Genomic DNA, 21992 nt, shown 5'->3' with positions numbered 1-21992 from the left:
TGCCAATTCATCACTGCCCACATCAACCCCCTCCCCTTTGAAAAAGACAGAAGGGTAGTGCTGAGGGAATCTACAGCTGTGGAAAATGCATTACTCTTCTGTTCTTCCCTGGAGGGGGGGGCAGACTTCCTGCAGTCTGAGAAAAGATGGAAAAACCACAAGGAGAATAGAGGATGACAATGACTGAATGATATATCATGTGGATGCCTTGTAAGCAAATGAAGCATGGTGATTCCATAGTAAACTCCACAAGGCAAGCATCTTGCCCTGACCTTCAAAGTTCTCCATGCTTTGTCCCTTTTAGGCATGGGATTCATTGGTCAGCGCTAGCTCTAAAGCATTCCATCCACCAAACAGGCCGGTATCAATTCGAGTTTGTTCTTTGTCTACTAGTCGCTGCTTTCACCAATCTGTTTTTCTCTCTTGCAAAAACTATTGATATTAATATTGCTTTTAAAAATATCAATAATTTTAAAGGAAACATCAATATTTTGAAAGGAAATACTGATATTTTAAAAGGAAATATAGATAAAATTATCATTCCTAATATTTATTGATTTATAAAAATGTTTGTATACCGCTATTAAAACATCCAAGCGGTTTACAATGTGTTTAACACAGTAACAACAATCATAGAATAAAAAACATTAAAAATACAATAAAAACAGAGGTTAATTGTTGCAAAAAAAGCATGTTGTGGCAGAACAAAAAGGTTTTCAGCAGGCGTTTAAAAGTTAAAGCAGAAGGTGCTTGCTGAACCTCTGTTGGCAGAGCATTTCAGAGAACTGGGCCGATAACTCGAAAGCTTGATTTCATGTCAATGTTAAAGGAACCTCGCCAACTCGGGGGATTATCAAAGCCACTCCTGAGGATGATCTCAGTGATCGAGTAGGAATATAAGGGTTCAGGCGATCCCTAAGATAACCTGGAGCTAAGTTGTTTAGGGCTTTGTAAATTAGTACCTTGAACCTGGCTCGGTAGCAGAAGGACAGCCAGTGCAGATGTTTTAAAAGTGGTGTCACATGTTGCCAGTCATGTGCTTCCATCAGTATTCTGGCCACCACATTTTACACCAGCTGGAGCTTCTGAACCAGTGCCAAGGGCAGCTGCACATACAGAGCATTGAACTAATCCAGCCTCGAGGTTAACAATGCATGGACTATAGAGGTCAAGCTATCCCTGTCCAGGAACGGATGTAGCTGAGGAACCAGACAAAGCCGTGAGAAGGCACTCCTAGACACAGAGGATACATGGGTCTCTAGTGACAAAAAAGAATCCAGGCGTATCCCAAGGGTATGGATCTGGTCCTTCAGAGGGAGAGCGAGCCCATACAGAACAGGCAACCTGCCTATCATCCTGACATGGGAACCACCTACTCAAAGAGCCTCCATCTTCCCAGGAATCAGGCACAGTTTATTGGCCCTCATCCAGTCCACTACAGCATTTAGACACTAATCCAGAGCATTCACAGCCTCTCCTGATGCAGATATTATGGAGAAATAGAGCTGCATGTCATCAGCATATTGCTAACACCTTGCTCCAAAACTCCTAATGACCACTCCCAACAGCTTCATATAGATGTTGAATAGCACTGGGGAGAGAATAGTACCCAGTGGAACCCCATAGCACAAGTACCAGGTGACTGAGGATATTCACCCAGTGTTACTATCTGGACGCGACCCTGAAGTTAAGAGTGGAACCACCGTAATACAATGCCCCAATACCTATCCCCCTGAGTTGGTCCAGGAGGATACCGTGGTCAATGGATCAAATGCCACTGGGAGAGAGAGCAGAAGTAACAGGATTACATTCTCTCTGACTCTCTCACAATAAAGGTCATCCATCAGGGTGACCAAGGCTGATTCTGTTCCAAAACTAGGTCTGAATACAGATTGTGATGGATCTAGATAATCAGTCTCATCCAGGAACACCTGCAATTGCTGTACAACCACCTTCTCCACTATCTTTGCCAAGTAAGGGGTGTTGGCGAGTGGTCTATAGTTGTTACACTGGGTCCAGTGTGGGGATTTAAAAATAATTATATTTTAGAAGCAGATTTGTTTTTTTAAAAAAATGTTTTTCGAAAACAGGCAAGGAAAATTGCTACATAAAAATCCAATCTGCAACAAAAGAAACCAAGTGAATTAACGGAAAATTATGGTACCAAATCTGAATTGGGTGGAATTCTAGCACATCGCTAGTCCCCTCTCACCCTTATATCTCCTTTGTTATATTCCAAGGCTCTGATGTTTATTATATACCCTGTTATAATTCTTTGCTGGGACGTTTGCTCTACCAGATCCATCACTCTCAGCTGCCCAACAGAACATTCTCCCCTGGCTCCCTCAACAGAACATGCCCTTTCTCCATTGCTACCCTGTGTGCTTGGGACTGGCACCCAGAAAACCCATAGATACCTCCTCTTTTACTTCCTTCAAATAACTCTTTAAAATCCACCCTTCTCTATGAAGCCTTTGGCACAAGGCTCTCATTCCCATGCTCTGCTGGAACAAAACCAGTAGGTAAACCTAAGTACATATAACTGACACAGTTGTATGTTCCTTCTCTGCTCTCGCCTTCTCACCTCATTATTGTCACCTTTGTGTAGAATTTTAGAGTGTAAGCTCCTTGGGGTAAAATACACTACTACTACTACCTAGACCAGGAATGGAAAACTGTGGCCCTCCAAGTGTTGTTGTACTCCAAGTACCATCAGCCGCATTCACCATGATGAATGGTCAGGGATAATGGGAGTTGTAATCCAACAGCATGTGGTTGGTCAGAGGTTCCCTGTCTCCAGTCTAGAGGTCTCCTCTGTCTTTTCTGCATTTCTAGTGTTATGCTCTAGACCAGTGGCGGGGAAGCAACTGGGATGGTGGCTCTGCCTCACCACAAGTGCTGCTATTTACCATATTTTGTACTTGTGAATCCCTTTGGTGGAAAGCAATTGCACTTGAATAATGTGCATCCCTTCTCCAATTTCCACTGATTCACCCTGCTTGCTTCAACTTCCTGCACCACATTCCATCCCATGCTAATCAAATGCATCCTCAAACTCCCAGAAATAGCTTAAAGAAGTGAGGGAGTGGCACTAATGCTATGTTTGTGAACCACAAATGCTTGATGCTACGCTAGGATGCATTTTGTACTTCTACTTTTGGATGTCCTTCTCTACCCCCTCTTTTCCCCTTGCCTCCATGCATGCAGCCTCTGCCATACTTATAAGTGTCCACTTGATTGCACTTCATAACTAATTTTAACTAACTGTAGATATCAAACAATGTTCAGGCATTGGGCCTGATACACTTTTCAAAAGCTATGTTTCTGGAATGAAGACATTCTTTTATATGTTCTCAAACATTAATTTTCAACTTTAGTCTTAATGCAGCCTTCCCCAACCTGGTATCCTCTCAGTGTTTTGGACTATAACTTCCATTATTCCTGGCCATTGGCAATGCTGATCGGGGTGGGTGGGAGATGTTATCCCAAATGTCTGGAAGGCACTAGACTGGGGAAGGCTGTTTTAATACATTTAATTTTTTTTTTAAAAAAAGGTCTTATTTATTTATTTATTTATTTCCATTTCTATACCGCCCTTAGCCTATGGCTCTCTGGGCGGTTCACAGCAAGGAATAAAATACAATACAGTAAAATAAAAATCAGATAAAATCTGATAAAATCAGTGAGTATGAAGAATACAACAGAATAATAACTAAATATGTTAATATTAATTTGAACTGATGACTATCCTTTCTGATCATGTTCACTTCACTTGTGCAACTGAAGGCTTTAACATTCATTTTAACTGACTTCTCACTGATAGTCCATTTATTTTACAGTTTGTGTCGGGTTCTTCAGTTGATCAACATTAGACTGCATTATTAAACAATCTATGGTGACCAATAAGGTCATGGTGAGATATTAATTATTTGTCAGAAAAAAATTAAGCAAGCACTCCCCATCATCAACATGAACATGTGACTGTTAATTTGATCAAGATCCAATGCTATAAAGAGGGCCATTTGCTCAACTATACTTGTCTTATAGGATACTATTGCAGATATGTATATGCAAAACTAGAGAACTCAAACTTGTTGAGACCATGAGATTGATATTTGAGGGATGATGGACACATCCTCATAGGAATGACATGGTCCCTGGGTGTGGTCTGAATGCACATGAGGCCACTACCTTGCTAAAGCAAGCAGGTCAGCACCTGGATTGGTGGCTGCCTGAGAACCACATGTATATCACCTTGGGCTCCATGATGGTAGAAATCAGGACATAAATGTAATAAATAAAATGAAATGTAACATGGGGGGGGAAGTGCTGAGAAAGACTCAAGGCCCATGACTTCTCTTTTCAGTAGTAACCAGCTGGATGCCTCTGTGGAGCCTAAAAGCAGGGTAATTGCTTGTCTACCACATATGCCCATTAAAAACCCTTCATATTTCAAAGATCTATGTGAACATTGGAGGGACATAGGCTGGTGAACCATTTCTGCACACTCAGATTATCTTGAGAGCCAATGAAGTGTGGTGTGGTGTTTGACTAGGTCTGAAGAGACCCAGGATTAAATCCTTACGCAAGCTATGAAATCCACAGGGCAGCCTTCAGCCAATCCTTATCTCTCAACCTAACTTATCTCACATGGCTGCTGTAAGAATAAAATGGGGGAGTTGGTACCATGCATGATGCTTTGAACTCCATGAAGGAAAGGGAGATATAAACGTAATGCCTTAAAACAAATTAGTAATTTTCATTTCAAAGCATACTTTTCTGCCTTGTAAAGCAGGGGTGAGGAACTTTTTTCTACCAGAGAGCTGCATTCCCTCCTGGGCAACCTTCCAGGGCATGAGGGGGCGCAGTGGGCTACTTTCCAGCTGCATAAAAGCCAGAGGGTTCTACACATACACACACATTTCCATCCTCCATCCCCGCAAGCAAAAGACATCATCATAGTTCAAGGTCACATTCTAGCCAGGCAAAAGCTCTCAAGGAGGACACAGAGCAAAACTGGTGAGGAATGAGGCCTTAGTGGGGGTGGCCTGGGGAAACTCCTGAGGGCCAGCTAGAGAGAGACCTGGAAGGCCACATTCAGCTCCCAGGACTGAGGTTCCCCACCTGTAAACTATGGATCAGACCTAAAACTCGCTGAGTGTCTCTAGTACTTCTGTTTGAGTTTAATCATCAACAGCTCAGACCTATCTGGCTTTCATTACATGCTTTCTCTCTAGCATACCAGGGATTTAAAAACAATTAGAGTCCTGCATACTTTTAAAAATCCCTGTTTATGAACCTTAAAAATTGAGGGCAATATATTCGATAAAGGGGAGGAGGAATATATATCCCTCCCTCCCTTTCTCTCTCTCTCTGTAATAAGATGCATATATAGTTGTTGTCACCTGCAACATGTGCGCTATGTTCATCTTCTTAACGGAAACCAGACGCGATTACACTTGCAGCAAGTGCAGATTGGTGGCACTCCTAGAAGAAAAGGTTAGGGGTCTGCAGCAATGCATAGACACCCTGCGACTTATCAGAGAAGATGAGGACTTCCTCGATAGAACACAAGAGGAATTAAGGGAGCGACACAAAGTACAGGAAGAAAGTGACAAGGAAGAACAGGACTGCAACAGCTACAAATCCCCGTGGAAGACTGTCACTGTAAGGGCAAGGAAAAACAGGAGGGATTCAGAACTGATGCAACTAACAAATCACTTTCAGTGTCTCTCGGCAGACAGCACCTCTGAAGAGCCTCAACAAACTCACTGTCATGGCCCCATCAGAGGACTCATCAGACGAGGATGACTCAGGAGTAACAGCAGCAGACCCAGAAGCAGTAGACCCAGAAGGAGAAATGGAGGAAACTCCTGAGAACTCAGCTCCTTCTCCCCCTCAGCTGCAGAGCACCCCAGACACAGCTGAAGCCCTTCAGCCAGACGCAGACAGTGAACAGGATACTCCCCCCTCACCTGCAGAACATAGACAACAGAAGGTCAGGCAGAAGAGGGGCAGGCCTGTCCACTTAAGGCCAAAATGCTGATGGCTCACACCTGCTGACAAACCTGCTCCTTAAAAGTCAAACCTTGGCTTCAGCTTGTTGCTGACTACAATGTCAGGCGTGACCACTGTGTGTCTTCCTATCCCCTGAACCTTGACTTGGACTGATCTCTCGGCAAACTAGACCCGGACCTTCATTGACGTCTCTTCTGGATTTCTGGCTTGGCACGTAAGCTTTGAACGGCCTCTGCCCTTATCTTGCTTCCTCCTTGCTAGCCTGGCAGATTTATAGCCAAGCTGCCGGCTGAGGACTTACAGCCTGGCAATTACCAAGGAATCTCCAGCCCTGCCTGCACCCCCACCGACACTGCTGTCTCAGTGAAGAGCTGACACTCACCTGCATCAAGAGACACTGACCGCAAAGGAAGACTCCACACCTCGGAAGAAGGAAGCTGATGCAACCACTGCTCGTGGCAAAAAGAGGAGGGTGCTGGTGGTTGGAGACTCATTGCTCAGGGGGGTAGAGGCACCAGTATGCCAGCTGGACAAAATGAATCGAGAAGTCTGTTGTCTCCCTGGGGCACGCATCCGGGACATCGCTGACAACCTCCTGAGGCTCATTGGGAAACAAGATAGGTACCCCTTTCTCCTCATCCATGTGGGCACGAACGACACGGCCAGAAACACCTTGGAACAGATCACCTCGGACTATGAGGCTCTGGGTAGGAAGGTCAAGCATTTGGGGGCGCAGGTGGTCTTCTCATCAATTCTTCCCATGAAGGATAGAGGACTACAAAGGGAAAGGAAGATACTGCAGTCAACGACTGGTTACGCAGATGGTGTCGACGGGAGAGGTTTGGATTCTGGGACCATGGTCTAAGCTTCTTGGAGGGGGGACTGTTGGCAAGAGATGGGCTGCACCTCACGAGGACTGGGAAGAATCTCTTTGGCAGAAGTACGGCAAAACTCATCAAGAGGGCTTTAAACTAAAGCCTCTGGGGGATGGAGATGATAGCTTAAAGACTGATCCAAAGACAGCGGGTTGTAAACGCAGTGATTTGAAGGGTACAGGAGACACTGGGAGAGAGAAAGGGATGCACGGCAAAGCTCGCGGTATATTAACAGAGGAATCCAATCGGGACAAAAGAGACTTCTGGTGTCTATATACCAACGCGCGGAGCTTGGGAAACAAGCAAGGGGAGCTTGAAGTCTTAGTGCATCAAGGCAAATATGACTTCATAGGGATAACAGAAACTTGGTGGGATGACTCCCATGATTGGAATATAGCCATTCAAGGATATAAACTCTACAGAAAGAATAGAAGCAACAGAAAAGGAGGAGGAGTAGCGTTATACGTCAAAGACAAATACACCTCTATGGAAATCCAAGAGAGCGAACAAAGTGGTCCGATAGAGACCATATGGGTAAAAATAAATGGAGAAACAAATAAAACCGACATGGTAGTAGGTGTCTACTACAGACCCCCTGGCCAAGAAGAGGTGGTAGACGAGGCCTTTCTCAAACAAATCTCTGAAATCTCAAGGAGACAAGAAGTAGTAGTGATGGGGGACTTCAACTACCCAGATATCTGCTGGGAGACAAACTCTGCGAAGCACAAAGCCTCCAACAAATTCCTGATGGGCCTTGCTGATAATTTCCTCTTTCAAAAAGTAGAAGAAGGAACAAGGGGATCAGCAATCCTGGACCTGATCTTAACTAACAGGGATGAATTGGTCACGGAAATTAAAGCGGTTGGTACCTTGGGGGAAAGTGACCACGTAATGCTGGAATTCAGGATTCTGGGGAAAGCCAAAGAAGAGTATAGTCAAACATGGACCTTGGATTTCAGGAAAGCCGATTTTAGCAAGCTCAGGGAAATGATGGGTAGGATCCCGTGGCTAGATAGACTAAAGAAAAAAGGAGCCCAAGAAGCGTGGGAGTTCATGAAGAACGTATTACAAAAAGCGCAATCGCAAACAATTCCAAAGAGGAAGAAAAATGGAAGACATCGGAAAAAGCCAATGTGGCTACACGGAAGACTGGTGGAGGAGGTAAAAATAAAAAAGAGCATGTATAAAGAATGGAAGGAAGGACGCATCACCAAGGAAGAGTACCAACGAGCGGCTCTGACTTGCAGGAATAGCGTAAGGGAAGCTAAAACCCAGAATGAGCTGAGGCTGGCGAGGGAAGCAAGGAACAACAAAAAGGGGTTTTTCAGATATGTTCGAAGCAAGAGAAAGACCAAGGAAATGGTGGGACTGCTGCTCAATGAGGATGGCAAAATGTTGACAGATAACGAGGAAAAGGCAGAACTGCTCAACACCTATTTTGCCTCCGTTTTCTCCCAAAAAGGGAACAGTGTGCAACCTTGCATCAGCAGCAATCTCAGTAAGGGGTCGGGACTGCAGTTCGAGATTGATAAGGAGATAGTCAGGAAATACCTAGTTAACCTAAATGAGTTCAAATCTCCAGGGCCTGATGAACTGCATCCCAGAGTATTGAAGGAACTTGCAGATGTACTCTCGAAACCTCTTGCCATCATCTTTGAGAAATCCTGGAGAACGGGAGAGGTGCCGGAGGATTGGAGACGGGCAAACATCGTCCTGCTCTTTAAAAAGGGTAAAAAAGAAGATCCGGGGAATTACAGGCTGGTCAGTCTGACTTCAATACCGGGAAAGATATTAGAACGGATAATAAAAGAGTCCATTGGCAACTATCTAGATGACAATGCTGTGATTAGAAGGACCCAGCATGCGTTTGTCAAGAAAAAATCCTGTCAAACTAATCTCATCTCTTTTTTTGATCAGGTCACTAGCTTAGTAGATGGTGGAAATGCTGTAGATGTCATCTATCTAGATTTCAGCAAGGCGTTTGACAAAGTCCCCCACGACCTTTTGATTAGCAAACTAGTCAAATGCGGACTACATGGAAATACTGTCAGGTGGATTCACAACTGGTTGGAAAACCGTACTCAAAGAGTGGTCGTCGGTGGCTCTGCTTCGGACTGGAAGGAGGTTTTGAATGGAGTGCCACAGGGTTCTGTCCTGGGGCCGATACTCTTCAACATTTTTATGAATGACTTAGATGATGGGGTGGAGGGAAGCCTTATGAAGTTTGCGGATGATACGAAACTGGGAGGGATAGCTAACACAATGGAAGACAGGAATAAAATCCAAAGGGACCTGGATAGACTAGAAAATTGGGCTGAAATTAATAAAATGACATTCAATAAAGACAAATGCAGGATTCTGCATTTAGGCCACAAAAACAAAATGCACGGGTACAGGATGGGAAATACCCAGCTTAGCAGTAGTGCGTGTGAGAAGGACCTTGGAATTGTAGTGGATCGCAAGTTGAACATGACCCAGCAGTGTGATGCTGCGGCAAAAAAGGCAAACATGGTTTTGGGCTGCATAAACAGAGCTATAGTTTCCAGGTCGAGGGAAGTAATAGTCCCACTATATTCTGCATTGGTCAGGCCTCATCTGGAATACTGCGTTCAGTTCTGGGTGCCTCATTTTAAGAAAGATATAGACAAGTTAGAGTGGGTTCAGAAGACGGCGATGAGGATGATAGCCGGTATGGAGAACAAGTCTTATGAGGAAAGGTTGAAGGAACTTGGCATATTCAGTCTGGTGAAGAGAAGGCTGAGGGGTGATATGATTGCACTCTTTAAGTACCTGAAGGGCTGTCACATAGAGGAGGGTACAGATTTGTTCTCTGCTGCCCCAGAGGGTAGGACTAGGTCTAATGGTTTTAAGTTGCAGGAGCGTAGATTCAGACTGGATATTAGAAGGAACTTCTTGACAGTAAGGGCGGTTCGGCAATGGAACCGACTGCCTAGGGAGGTGGTGGGATCCCCTTCACTGGATGTCTTCAAGCAGAGGCTGGACAGCTATCTGCGGGAGATGATCTAGCTGTGGATTTCCTGCTGTGAGCAGGGGGTTGGACTCGATGGCCTACAAGGCCCCTTCCAACTCCATGATTCTATGATTCTATGATTTGCAGAAGGGTCAGAAACCATTCAGGCTTGGAGTAAAGCACTGTTGCTTACAAGAGGTTGAGTTTTATGCCTCTTGGCTAAAAGGTCTCATTTCTTTTCTCATGAAAATTATATGTCTGATGAGATGAAGAGAATGGTCTCCTTTGTGATTATGAGGAAGTATTCTTTAAATCAGATGAGGGGGCAAAAGCTACTATAAGAGTGTCTGATCCTTACAAAGATTTCACTTTATCTTTGGGTTGGAACATGCAGTTTTATCATCCTGTGTTCTTCACAGGCTTCCTTAATAATACCAGGTGCTTTAAAATAAGCATGGGCAGTTAAGACTGCACACACGTAGCCTATAATGGCTGGAGAACTGGAAGTGGTAATTGTCTGTGGAAGCACACAATCCCAGAGCTGGGTTCAACACCTGTCAGAGATCACATAGATGTATCAGTAGTATGATTTCACGCCTCTGCTTGGTGCTTGCTTATGCAACTGCTCTTATTTGCATGATTGCTGCAAAAAAGGACCACCGTGATTGAGCAAGTCACTCACAAGAATCTCATTGGCCATAAGTATAGGTCCCACATGGAGGCACTGATTACACAATTGGTGCCTCCATGTGATTTCTGCTACTATTTGTCCCAAGCATGATGGCCAGCTAAAACTGTCTCTTCAAGAAGTAGTATTTCTTCTGTGTTGCTGCTAGGATATCTGTCAACCAAATTCAGTTCAACCCAGTGAAATGAGAATATTATTGCTGTGCTTCTAGTGGGTATAGCACAGTGGGGAGGAGAACCTGGCTGGGAGTCTGTGAGTTCAAATCCCCGCTCATGTCTCCTGGGTGTCAAGGGCCAGCTAAAGATCACCCTCACAGTGAGTGGCTCAGGGGTTACGTGCCCTGCCACCTGTGCAGCCGTGGGCAAGATGCATAGTCCCAAGGAGCCTAGTTGCCCCCCAGCTGGCAGTTGCGGACAAGGAAGGGGCTGGCTTGTGCAGGTGTGGCAGCTGAACAGGCCCTAGCCAGCTGGAGAGGACTAGCTTTAGAGGGAGGCAATGGTAACCCCCCTCTGAATACCGCTTACCATGAAAACCCTATTCAGAGGGTTGCCATAGGTCGGGATTGACTTGAAGGCAGTCCATTTCTATTTTTTTCTAGTGGGAGCATGTTTGTCCCCTTCCCTTCTTCAAAGAGGACTCAGGAGGTTTACTCCCAAAAGGAGGGGTTGTGGAGAGGGCCACATGGTGGGTCAGGTAGCCAATCAGAAGGGCTTTAAAAGCATGTTCCTCCCACTAGCTCTTTCTGCTTACAATTTAGTTGTGCCGTCCCTCCCTATAATGTGATCTGCTAGTTGCCTGTTGAAGAGGCTAAGTAGGAAGGAATTTCTTGATTGGCCTTAGGGTTCCTTGTGTTTTTGCCTACTTCACACTGCTGGGGATGAATTAGATTGGCAGTTGAGGAGTGGTGCAGTTTGGTTGCTCTTTAGAGCATTGAATCCAAGCAGTTGAGGAAGTTGGGAAGAAAATTGTAGGTAAACTGAGGCATTATTGGCTTAAGGGCACCTTTGGAGATCTACCAGTACAGTAGCACCTGGTGGGACTTGGAGGTGCCATTCAGGCCTAACGTGCACATTTTGGGGCAGTGCTGGACAGCAAGGCCTGGGAGTGTGTGTTGGATTCAGGCTCAAGGCTCACCTAGCAAGGAGGGAGTAATTTCCTCCCCATCCTTTGCTGGGGAGCCACATCCTGCAGCTGTATCACATGCCCAAGATCTGGAGGTATCTTCCCTACCAGGATTAGTTAAAATCTTCACCTGCCTGGACTTCTGAAGTTGTTAGATTTTAATAAATATAATCTTATTCCAATTTGCTAGTCTCAAGAGTCTTCTTCGTGGGTGTGGGGACACTGAGCCATCTTTCCATTTGTGGCCAATTTATCAAACTGGAATACCAATTAAGGTTGAAGTTAAATTGCTGGAAGCAGGAGCAAAAAAAATCCACAACACAGTGGGATAATCAAAAGAGATATTTGATTCAGCTTGTTTCAAATGTAACTGGGCCTTCTTCGGGGAAACACAGAGAAACAAAGATTCAGCATATAGATGTGCTGTCTCTTTTCTTCTGCTATTAAAGATTTATTGCAATTATAGAATGAAGGATACAAATAAATGTTTAAAAATTTGTTTCAAAATGGCAGAATGGTTAAATTGCTGATTGAAGAAGATCATAATACTCCAATTAACAAAGTAGATGCGTTCCTGGACAATACTTCTTTAACAGAAACATTGGTACCAGAGGTAGGAATAACATGAATAGTATAGGGATAGGTTCCTACACCCACTCATAGATGGTGGGGGCAGCTTCAACAGGGGCTTTAAAGGGTGTCTACCTGGCACCCCCACTTTCCCCCCACTCTCCCCCACTCCCACTCTTCCTCCTCTGAATGGTATTGTATCCTTCCTTCCTCAGCCCTGGGAGAAAGCAAGAGATCTCTTTCATGCAAAACAAATAGGTCAGTTTCACCTTAAAGCAAAGGCACAGGCTTGAAAGTTTATCTAGCAAAGCTAGTCAGTTTCACCTTTAAAAAGCCTTAGTTAAAAGGAGCATCCTTCCTGGAGGATTCCTCAACTGACATACTGTACATTATTTAGAAAACTAAAAGAATGAAGCATTTAGCTGTCAACTAGACACATCATTAGCTTTAAAGGAAAAGTTATAGGATCCTCTCTCTTCTACCCCCCTCCCATTATACTTGCTTCATGGAGGGAACAAGTGCCAAAGACAGGGCAACTGGGCTCACTGGGAAACTTCAGCGTCCCTGCATTATAATATTTTATAAGGATGTGCAATTCAGTCTGTAATCTTAATTGCTTAGTGAGGTGTCTGCCTAATGAAAGGCTCCTAATTCACACAGGGGAGACACATGACTACATATACACATGCAAGTCCTAGTGAGCAACCATTGTGAAATGAGATGGACCTTTAAAAGTAGGATCTTTTGAACAATCTTAGACTCACTATGCCCTGAACCATCAGGATGCAACGAGGTAGACCAGGGGTGGTGAACCTGTGGCCTCCATCTATAGCTGGAATAGAACTCCCATCATACTTCTCCATTGGTTTTGTTGGGTAGAGCTGATGGGAATTGGAGAGCTACAGATTCACCACCTCTGGTGTAGAACTTCTAGAAATGTTCTTGCTCAGAATATGGTTTTGGCCCATATTGTGCCGCGGGTAGAGCTCTTCCTCAATCCTAGAAGTAGTATGTTGGTATTTAGCTAATCAATGAGAAATGTATTCATCTTTAATTCTTACAATCTTTTTTCTGGTGTCGTCCTGTTCCCTGTTTTTATAGAAGAAAATAGGAGTGCATTAAGGGTAACTATCGACCCTGTCCTGTTCCCATTCTCTTTTCCTGCTTTTGACTCATCCAAGACTTATCATGATGTAGCAAAAATAGGACAGATGCAGAGATTTCTTGTGTTACTGCACTGGTGAAACATCATCCCTGTCCATTGGCCATGTTGGTTGGAGCTGATGGGTATTGGAGTCCAACGATATCTACAGAACTATGAGTTCACCACTCCTGGTAAGTTTTGTTTTGTCTTCTTTTGTTTTGTTTTTGCTGCAGTAATGCAGTTTTGCCAGGAGGTTTGGGCCATCAATATTAATAAAAAACAGGGAATCCATTTTGACTGACATTCCAGAAACAATACAAACAGAATTTATGATGAAAGAGCTGCAAAATTATTCTGCAAAATAATTTCTGTCAGTCACCTTATTTGTGCTCCTCTCACCTCTCATTAGAAGTCTTCTTAGGAAATGTTTCCAGATATTGGGTTTAGCCAATCTACCTCTTCAGGGGCTTCAGCAGCAGAATGAATCTTCTCTGTGTTCTGCAATGTATTCATGCATTCTTCCTAACCAATGTATCTGTTCTGATCAGGCGACACTACTTTGGAAAACTGTGATTTAAGGCACTATGTAATGGACAAGTCTTTTATTGTCAGTTCTGTTTACAGAGAGTCAGTATTGTCTTATGGGTTTTAAATGGGAAAGGCTGCTAAAGGATAGCATCGTATGGTGACTTGGCTGTGCAAATCAGTCATCACACTGCAGACACCGGAAAAACAGAAGAAACGGCTTGATATCACACTATTCATTTATCTAAGCCAATATTGTCTACTCTTACTGGCAGCAGCTCTCCAGGGTCTCAGGCAAAGGTCTTTCACGTCATATTTTACCTTATTGCCTTTCACTGGAGATGTCTGCAACCTTCTGATTGGACTCCTCTGCCGCTGAGCTCTGGCTTCTCTCTGTGGTCCCTCCATAAATAGAACATCTATAACACCTCAAGCACAGTGCCCTTCTGCGAAGCCTGTTCACACATTCACATATTCAATAATGAAATGATGAAAAATCATCAAGTGATGTGCGTATATGTGTGAACTAGACATAGGTCACATTCACACAAGACATTTATCCCAATATTATCCCATTCCCATGGCTTCCCCCAAAGAATCCTGGGAAGAATTTATTAAGAGTGCTGAGAGTTATTTCCGTCACAGGGTTACAATTCCCAGAGTTTTGTGGGAAAAGAGACTGACTGTTACACCACTTGGGGAACTGTAGCTCTGTAAGGAGAATAGCAGTCTTCTAACAACTCTCAGCACCCTTCACATGCTACATTTCCCAGGATTCTTTGGGAGAAACCGACTGTTTAAAGTGCAATAATAGTGGAATAAATGTCTGGTATAAATGTGGCCTAAGAGAGGCATGATTTACATGTCCACTTTTGATAGACAAAAGCCAACACAATTGGGGTTTCACTATGAATTGTGGGAAAGAGAAATATTTTCCCAAAGTTCTCTGATTGTGAGACTAGCCACCATTTTTCAATGGTGCTTCAGCAATTCACCACCAATTCCCTGCTGCTGTTTCAGCAATTCACCACCAGTGATCCCACTCAGTCAGGGACTGGAATGACATCTTTATGCAGTGTAGCTAATTAGGGTTTGCTATGTGATGATGACACCAAAGACAAATGAAAGCTTTTTAGAGATATTTTGACTGGATAAAATGAAACTGAAGTGGGGGTGGGTGCATTATAGTGGCAGGTTCCTTCCTGAATTTTATGAGTTTGTTTCAACATCTGAAGTGAGCTTACATGCATAGGTATGCATGTACGCATACAGGCTCAATTCAGACACTGAAAGAAACATGCATAGGTCAATGTTGGAGAAGTGTGCTGCTATGGCTCCACTCTTATACTTGTGTCTTCATTCTGCCCATTTGGAATGCCTGTAAAGGGCATGTAAAGTCTTTCAGAGAACAGGAGAGAGAAAAAAAAGGGAATGACAGTGAATGGATCCAATTTTGCAGGCATTGCTGAAAAAAATCTTGAAAGAAGACCATGTTTTTCAGCATTGCCAAAAATGCTTGTCCAAACCCCCAGTGAGTAATACGTATGGTTCAGCCCTCATGCATATATAGAAAATGTTCCTAAGAATTAGGTTTCAGATGCTCTGGGCAGATAGCATTGTGCAGCCAGATATGTATTTTTTTTGTAATCTCCAAGCATTTAATCAGTACATACAATAAAATGAAATGGCTAAATTAACTTATTTCTCTACCAGCATCACCCTTTTATCTGAATGTAGTTTTGATTCCAAAGGATACTTTAGAATAGTTAGCACTTAGTAAGTGTTGTTTGCTTTGGTTCATTGCTGATTCCCCCTGACTACTCTCTCTCCAGTTATATATTACACCATCAGCAGGCTTTAGCACAAGTGTGATGCAGAGGTGATGGTAAGCCTTCCTCCGCAACTTAGGGTGAAGGTGAAAATAGCTGCTGCACATTATGCACAGAGGAGATAATTACATTGTTTCCATCAGTGGTCACATCCATCTTCTCTCGGCTACCTCCCTCCAGGGAGACATTGATTAGCCATTTTATGCTATGAGATCAAGACAGTGAGCAGAAAGATTCTGACAGCCTCCCCTGGCACTGCAGTTCCTATTTGGGCTTATTAGTGATTAGAAACACTCTCTTCCTGTCTTTTGTAAATTTCTCTCCCTTGCTGTCCTATACAGACATAAGAATCATGAATGTGATCCTGGGCTCTTCTCTGTCTTACCTCCCTTTCTTTCTTTCTTTCTTTCTTTCTTTCTTTCTTTCTTTCTTTCTTTCTTTCTTTCTTTCTTTCTTTCTTTCTTTCTTTCTAAAAAAGCGTTATCCAAACATTATGTCATTTTCCTATGGACCACACTGGAATTTAAGTTGATTACACAATATTAGATTATTGCACAGACAGAAATATAAAATAGCAAGGTGGTAAGTTGTTACAAGTTGCACAGGCAACCCAAACCCTCATGGTCAGGACCATAAGCTTAAACACTTCCTAGACAGAAACAGAGATAGATACGGTTTCAGGTTTACTTTACTTGGCAAACCTGAAAAGCCACCAAGCCAGTTCCCAGCAAAATCCTCTCTGGTCTGAGGACTTAACTAGGCATGCCCCCCTCTGTTTCCTGAGCACTAAGACCTCCTAGCAATGACACCACACCAGATGGAAAAGTGGTGCATTTGCTGAGGTAAGAAGATGGTCCCTGGGGCTTTCCTTCCTACCATAGCACTGTGTTAGGAGGAGATTTTGCCGTCTCCTAACCCAACACTGTGATGGGGAGAAAAACTGTGCTCTCTGCTGTGTTTTTCTTTCCATTACAGCACTGGAATAGGAGATGAAACTCTCCTCCCAGCACAATGCTGCCGTGGGAGCAAAATACTCCTGCTCCTCTACTATTCATCAGAAGAGAGGGGAGCTCCCGGAATGTGTGTGTGCGTGCATGCATGTGTGTGTGTGTGCACACGTGTGTGGTTTGCCTGTCTGAATGTGTTTGTGGGTTTGTACATGTGGTGAATGTGCCGGTGTGTGCTCTATGTTGTGTGCGCCTGCATGTTCAAGCACACTTGAGATAGCTATGCCTACTGCTGGCATGTGGCCCTTGGAGGAGTGGCAGAGTGTCATAGAGCTCCCCGGCTGAAGAAGTCTTGCATCACAGGGCTGCAGCCAGCTTGGGAAAGAGATGTGTAGCAGACTCCTGAAGAATTCCAAACAGCTGAACAATGCGATGTGGAAGAAAATTCTGTAAGCCTAAATTTCTGTTATCAAAAACCTTGCAGACACGAAAGGGTTGTTGAGTATGATGTCACTGAAATGTTCCACAGAACATACAGGATGTGTCAGCGTGTTCTGAGAAAACTACTGACGTTCAGCCTCATAAAGGCCACATGCCAGCTTTCTGCATAACTTCAGTGTTCCATTTCCAAATAGTGGAAATATGTTTATGTGTTGATAAGAAGCCTGCTTCTCTACACCTTAGAAATTTTGCTATAAGAATGAGCTGAAGTGAGCAGAAGGAGAGAGAACGTTTTGCAGGCAAGGAGCCTCCTTTGTCTGTTTAGGTCTTCTCTCCAAGCAGCTGCTTGTTTTGTTATTTTAATAAAAGTGCTTCTGGCGTGATCTGGTTCAACCATAACATGAAGCTTGTTTTCTTCCTCTTTGGGGATCTATGAGAGGTCCAGTACTAGAAATGAAGCTTCCTTGCAGATATTAGCTATTTATGCATGGTTTGGAGAAAGTGAACAGAGAAAGGTTTTCCCCCCTCATTCATAATACTAGAACTTGGGATCATCCAATGAAGCTGAATGCTGGAAAATTCAGGTCAGTCAAAAGAAAGTACTTCTTTGCATAGCACATAGCTAAACTTTGACATTTGCTCCTGTAACTATTTTGGGATGGTCCTTAATATTCTTACATATAGTCAGAGATCTTTACTGAGAGTCTCTGAAGGGACTCACGGCAACGGCAGTGACAGAGACAAACAACCTATATTTCTTAAATGTAAGCCATTAACAATGTTTTATCTGAATCACATTTACAAGGATTTTCCATACATAGCCAAATTTATATATCAGTGTAACAAAATTGAAATAAACAATAAATACAAAATTATAGCCCCACCTCAGCTGACACCACACAGTCTCTCTCTCTCTCTCTCTCCAGCTGGGTCTTGCTGATCTAGCTTATAGCTACAGGGGAAAACTGCTTCTTCGCTTCCACCTCAGCCTCTTCAGATGGGTACCCACAAAATAATTACAGGCCTTTATAACATAAAAAATAGACAGAAATAATGTTGAAGAACCCCACACATAATTTTAAAAATAAATACATATTTAAAATAATCTTCACTGCCAACTGTTTCTCAGGGCCCAGGGCTTACAGAAAGGAGACAATAGACATCATCTTAACTGCTCTTAGGTAATAAACTAGCTGCCCATAACAGTGGCTACTCCCTGCCTCAACTCTCCCACTGAGCATGTGCAACTTTATTGAAGTGACATACACAAGTGGGTAACACTCATCCCACAAGATGTAGTGACGGCTATCAACTGGAACAGTTTTTAAAAAGGTTAGACAAATTCATGGAGGATAAAGCTGTCACTAGCTATCAGCCATAGTTATGTTCTACCTCCACATTTGGAGGCAGTATGCCTTTGAATACCAATTTGTTACTGTGAATCGCAAGCAGGGAGAATGCTGCTGCACTCAGGTCCTGCTTGCTGGCTTCCTATAGGTGCCCAGTTGGCCACTGGGAGAAGAGGATGCTAGACTAGATGGGCCATTGGCCTGATCCAATAGGGCTCTCCTATTTTTTAAAAAATAAAAACTGATATAGAAATGAGATAAACTAAACTTAAGCCTGGAAAACTGAGAGAAATTTCATTTGACAGATTCATCCATCCCTAGTTGTTTCTATAAATGACAAAATTCTCAGCACTTTACCACTGGGCCGTCTTGCCCAGTATCCCATCTTTTGTTTTGGCTGCCTTTGATGAATCAGAAAATGGAGAGAAAATTGCTTAGTTTGCTAAACACAACCATCTGCTTGGCACCCTGAAAATCTGGGCAAGGACCATCTGCATGATAGGAATAGATATTCCTTTATCACCAGCTGAGTAATAAGACTTCCTGAACCTGCAGTGCTTAGAACACATTAATGGAATATTTATATTCACTCCTTATTTCTGCAGTACACTTCCAGCCACTCAACAATGTGTGATAGCTGTTTTGACAAGCCCAAACATTTACAGAAGGCTGCCGGAATGGCCAGGAGTCTAGAGAATTGAGCTGATAGAAAATGCAAAACAGGATTACAGTGACCAAAATAAAAACAAAAACTTGATGAGTGAAGCAACAAATAAAAGAATCTTGTATGCTTTTCATTGTATGATAGTGATTGTCCCATTCCTGCTACCACCATTGCATGGCTCAAAATTCTGCCCTACCTGCAAGTAGGAATGGGGGAGAAATTTGATTCAGTTCACATTTAAAGGTGAACCTAATCAGTTTCACCCTTTCCTAAACAACATGAGAACCAAAACACAGCTACTCTTTGAAATTCACATTTCTCCAAATTTTGCAGTGCAGTTCTCCAGCCATGTACTATGTGCAAAAATTGATATGCTAGGGTACAGTGTGCTTATAAATGCATATATTGGTGAACATAACATATAAAAATGATGTTAGGGGAAATTGCTTTGCAAAAATGGCCATATTGGGCAAAAAGTGTATATAAAAATGTGCATATTCGAAGAAATTTTCATTAAAAAGCTGGTGAATTTTCATGATTTAAAAAAAATCCACAAATTGATGTGGAAGTGTGAAGAAGCATATATAACCGAGTCCTGGGTGGGTGAGCAGGGAGGAGTCAGTCTCTCCCAGCTGTGTCCACCAGGGTACCTGGTCCAGCACCAGGGTAGACCTGAGGGTTGAGGAAGGGGGGTTGCTGTGGTCTATAGGAGCTCCATCTTCCTCTGCAAGCACCCTGTCCATGTGACTACTGGTCTGGAGTGTTTGCACCTTATGTTGGGTCAATGGGACAGACTGGGGATTATATTGGTGTACTGCCCACCCCGCTGCCCAACAGACTCCCTAGCTGAGCTTACGGAGGTGGTCTCAGGTGTACTGTTGAGATCCCCCAGACTGTTGGTTCTGGGGGATGTCAACATTCATGCCGAGGCCGCCTTATCCGTGGCGGCTCAGGATTTCATGGTTTCCATGACAACCATGGGACTGTCCCAATACGCCATTGGCCCAACACAAGGGCATACTCTGCATCTGGTTTTTGCAACTGGACATGGAGTTGGTGATCTGAATGTGGAGGGGGGCTTACATCAGTCCCTCTGTCATGGAACGATCACTGCTTGTTGAAGTTTAGACTCACAGCAGCTTTTCCCCTCTGCAAGGGTGGGGGACCTATTAAGTTGGTCTGCCCCCAGAAACTAATGGATCCGGATGGTTTCCAAAGGGCTCTGGGGAGTTTTCCGGCTGATAGGGCTGGCGCTCCTGTTGAAATGTGGAATACAGAAATGACCTCGGCGGTTGACATGATTGTTCCTGAGCGCCCTCTCCTGTGTAGAGCTCGTATGGCTCCATGGTATACCCCAGAGCTGAGAGCAATGAAACAATATAGGAGACGGCTTGAGTGCAGATGGAGATGAACTCCTGGTGTATGCAATTATACACTGGTAAGTGCCTATGGTAAGCTGTATTTAGGGGCAGTAAGGGCAGCAAAAAACAATATTTTGCTGCCACTATCGAATCATCACTTTGCCGCCCAGCGGAGCTCTTCAGAATTGTCCGGGGGCTATTACACTCTGGCCCCAGGGACAAGGTAGAACCATCTGAGGCCCGCTGTAATGAATTTGCTAGGCACTTCCAGGATAAAATCTTTAGTATCCACCAGGACTTAGACTTCAGTGTTATAGCAGATGAATCAAGCGAGGTATCCAGAGCACAGCCTTGTCCTGATTTCTTGGATGAGTTTAATTTGGTGCAGCTTGAGGATGTTGACAAGGTGCTTGGACAGGTTCGTGCAACCACTTCTGTGCTGGATCTTTGCCCTTCTTGGCTAATAAAAGCTAGCAGGGATGGAACAGCCAGCTGGGCCAGGGAAGTGATTAATGCCTCTCTGCGAGAGGGTGTGGTCCCTGGCTGCCTGAAAGAGGCAGTAGTGAGACCACTCCTGAAGAGGCCCTCCCTGGACCCAGAAAATCTTAATAACTATAGGCTGGTAGCAAATGTTCCATTCCTGGGCAAGGTCCTGGAACGAGTGGTTGCTGGCCAGCTCCAGACACTCTTGGATGAGACTGATTATCTGGATCCATTTCAGTCGGGTTTCAGGTCTGGTTTTGGCACAGAAACAGCCTTGGTTGCCCTGTATGATGACCTTTGTCGGGAGAGAGACAGGGGGAGTGTGACTCTGCTGATTCTCTTTGATCTCTCAGCGGCTTTCGATACCATCGACCATGGTATCCTTCTGGGGAGACTGGCTGAGTTGGGAGTGGGAGGTACTGCATTGCGGTGGTTCCACTTCTACTTGGCAGGTCGCCTCCAGAAGGTGGTGCTTGGGGAATATTGCTCGGCACCCTGGACTCTCCAGTGTGGGGTTCCGCAGGGGTCAGTTCTGTCCCCCATGCTGTTCAACATCTACATGAAACCATTGGGTGCGGTCATCAGGAGGTTTGGAGTGCATTGCCATCAGTATGCTGATGACACACAGCTCTATTTCTCCTTTTCATCCTCTTCAGGTGAGGCTGTCAATGTGCTGAACCAGTGCCTGGCTGCGACAATGGACTGGGTGAGAGCTAATAAACTGAGGCTCAATCCAGACAAGACTGAGATGCTGCTAGTGGGTGGTTCTTCTGACCAGATCGTGGATGTCCAACCTGTCCTGGATGTGGTTGCACTCCCCCTGAAAGAGCAGGTTTGTAGCTTGGGGGTTCTCCTAGAATCATCTCTGTCACTTGAGGCTCAGGTAGCCTCGGTGGCACGGGGTGCCTTCTACCAACTTCGGTTGGTGGCCCAACTACATCCCTATCTGGACAGGGATAACCTGGCTTCAGTTGTCCATGCTCTGGTAACCTCCAAATTAGATGA

Source organism: Rhineura floridana, chromosome 3 (assembly GCF_030035675.1).
Source record: "Rhineura floridana isolate rRhiFlo1 chromosome 3, rRhiFlo1.hap2, whole genome shotgun sequence".
NCBI lineage: Eukaryota > Metazoa > Chordata > Lepidosauria > Squamata > Rhineuridae > Rhineura > Rhineura floridana.
Note: the sequence above shows the minus strand (reverse complement) of the source record.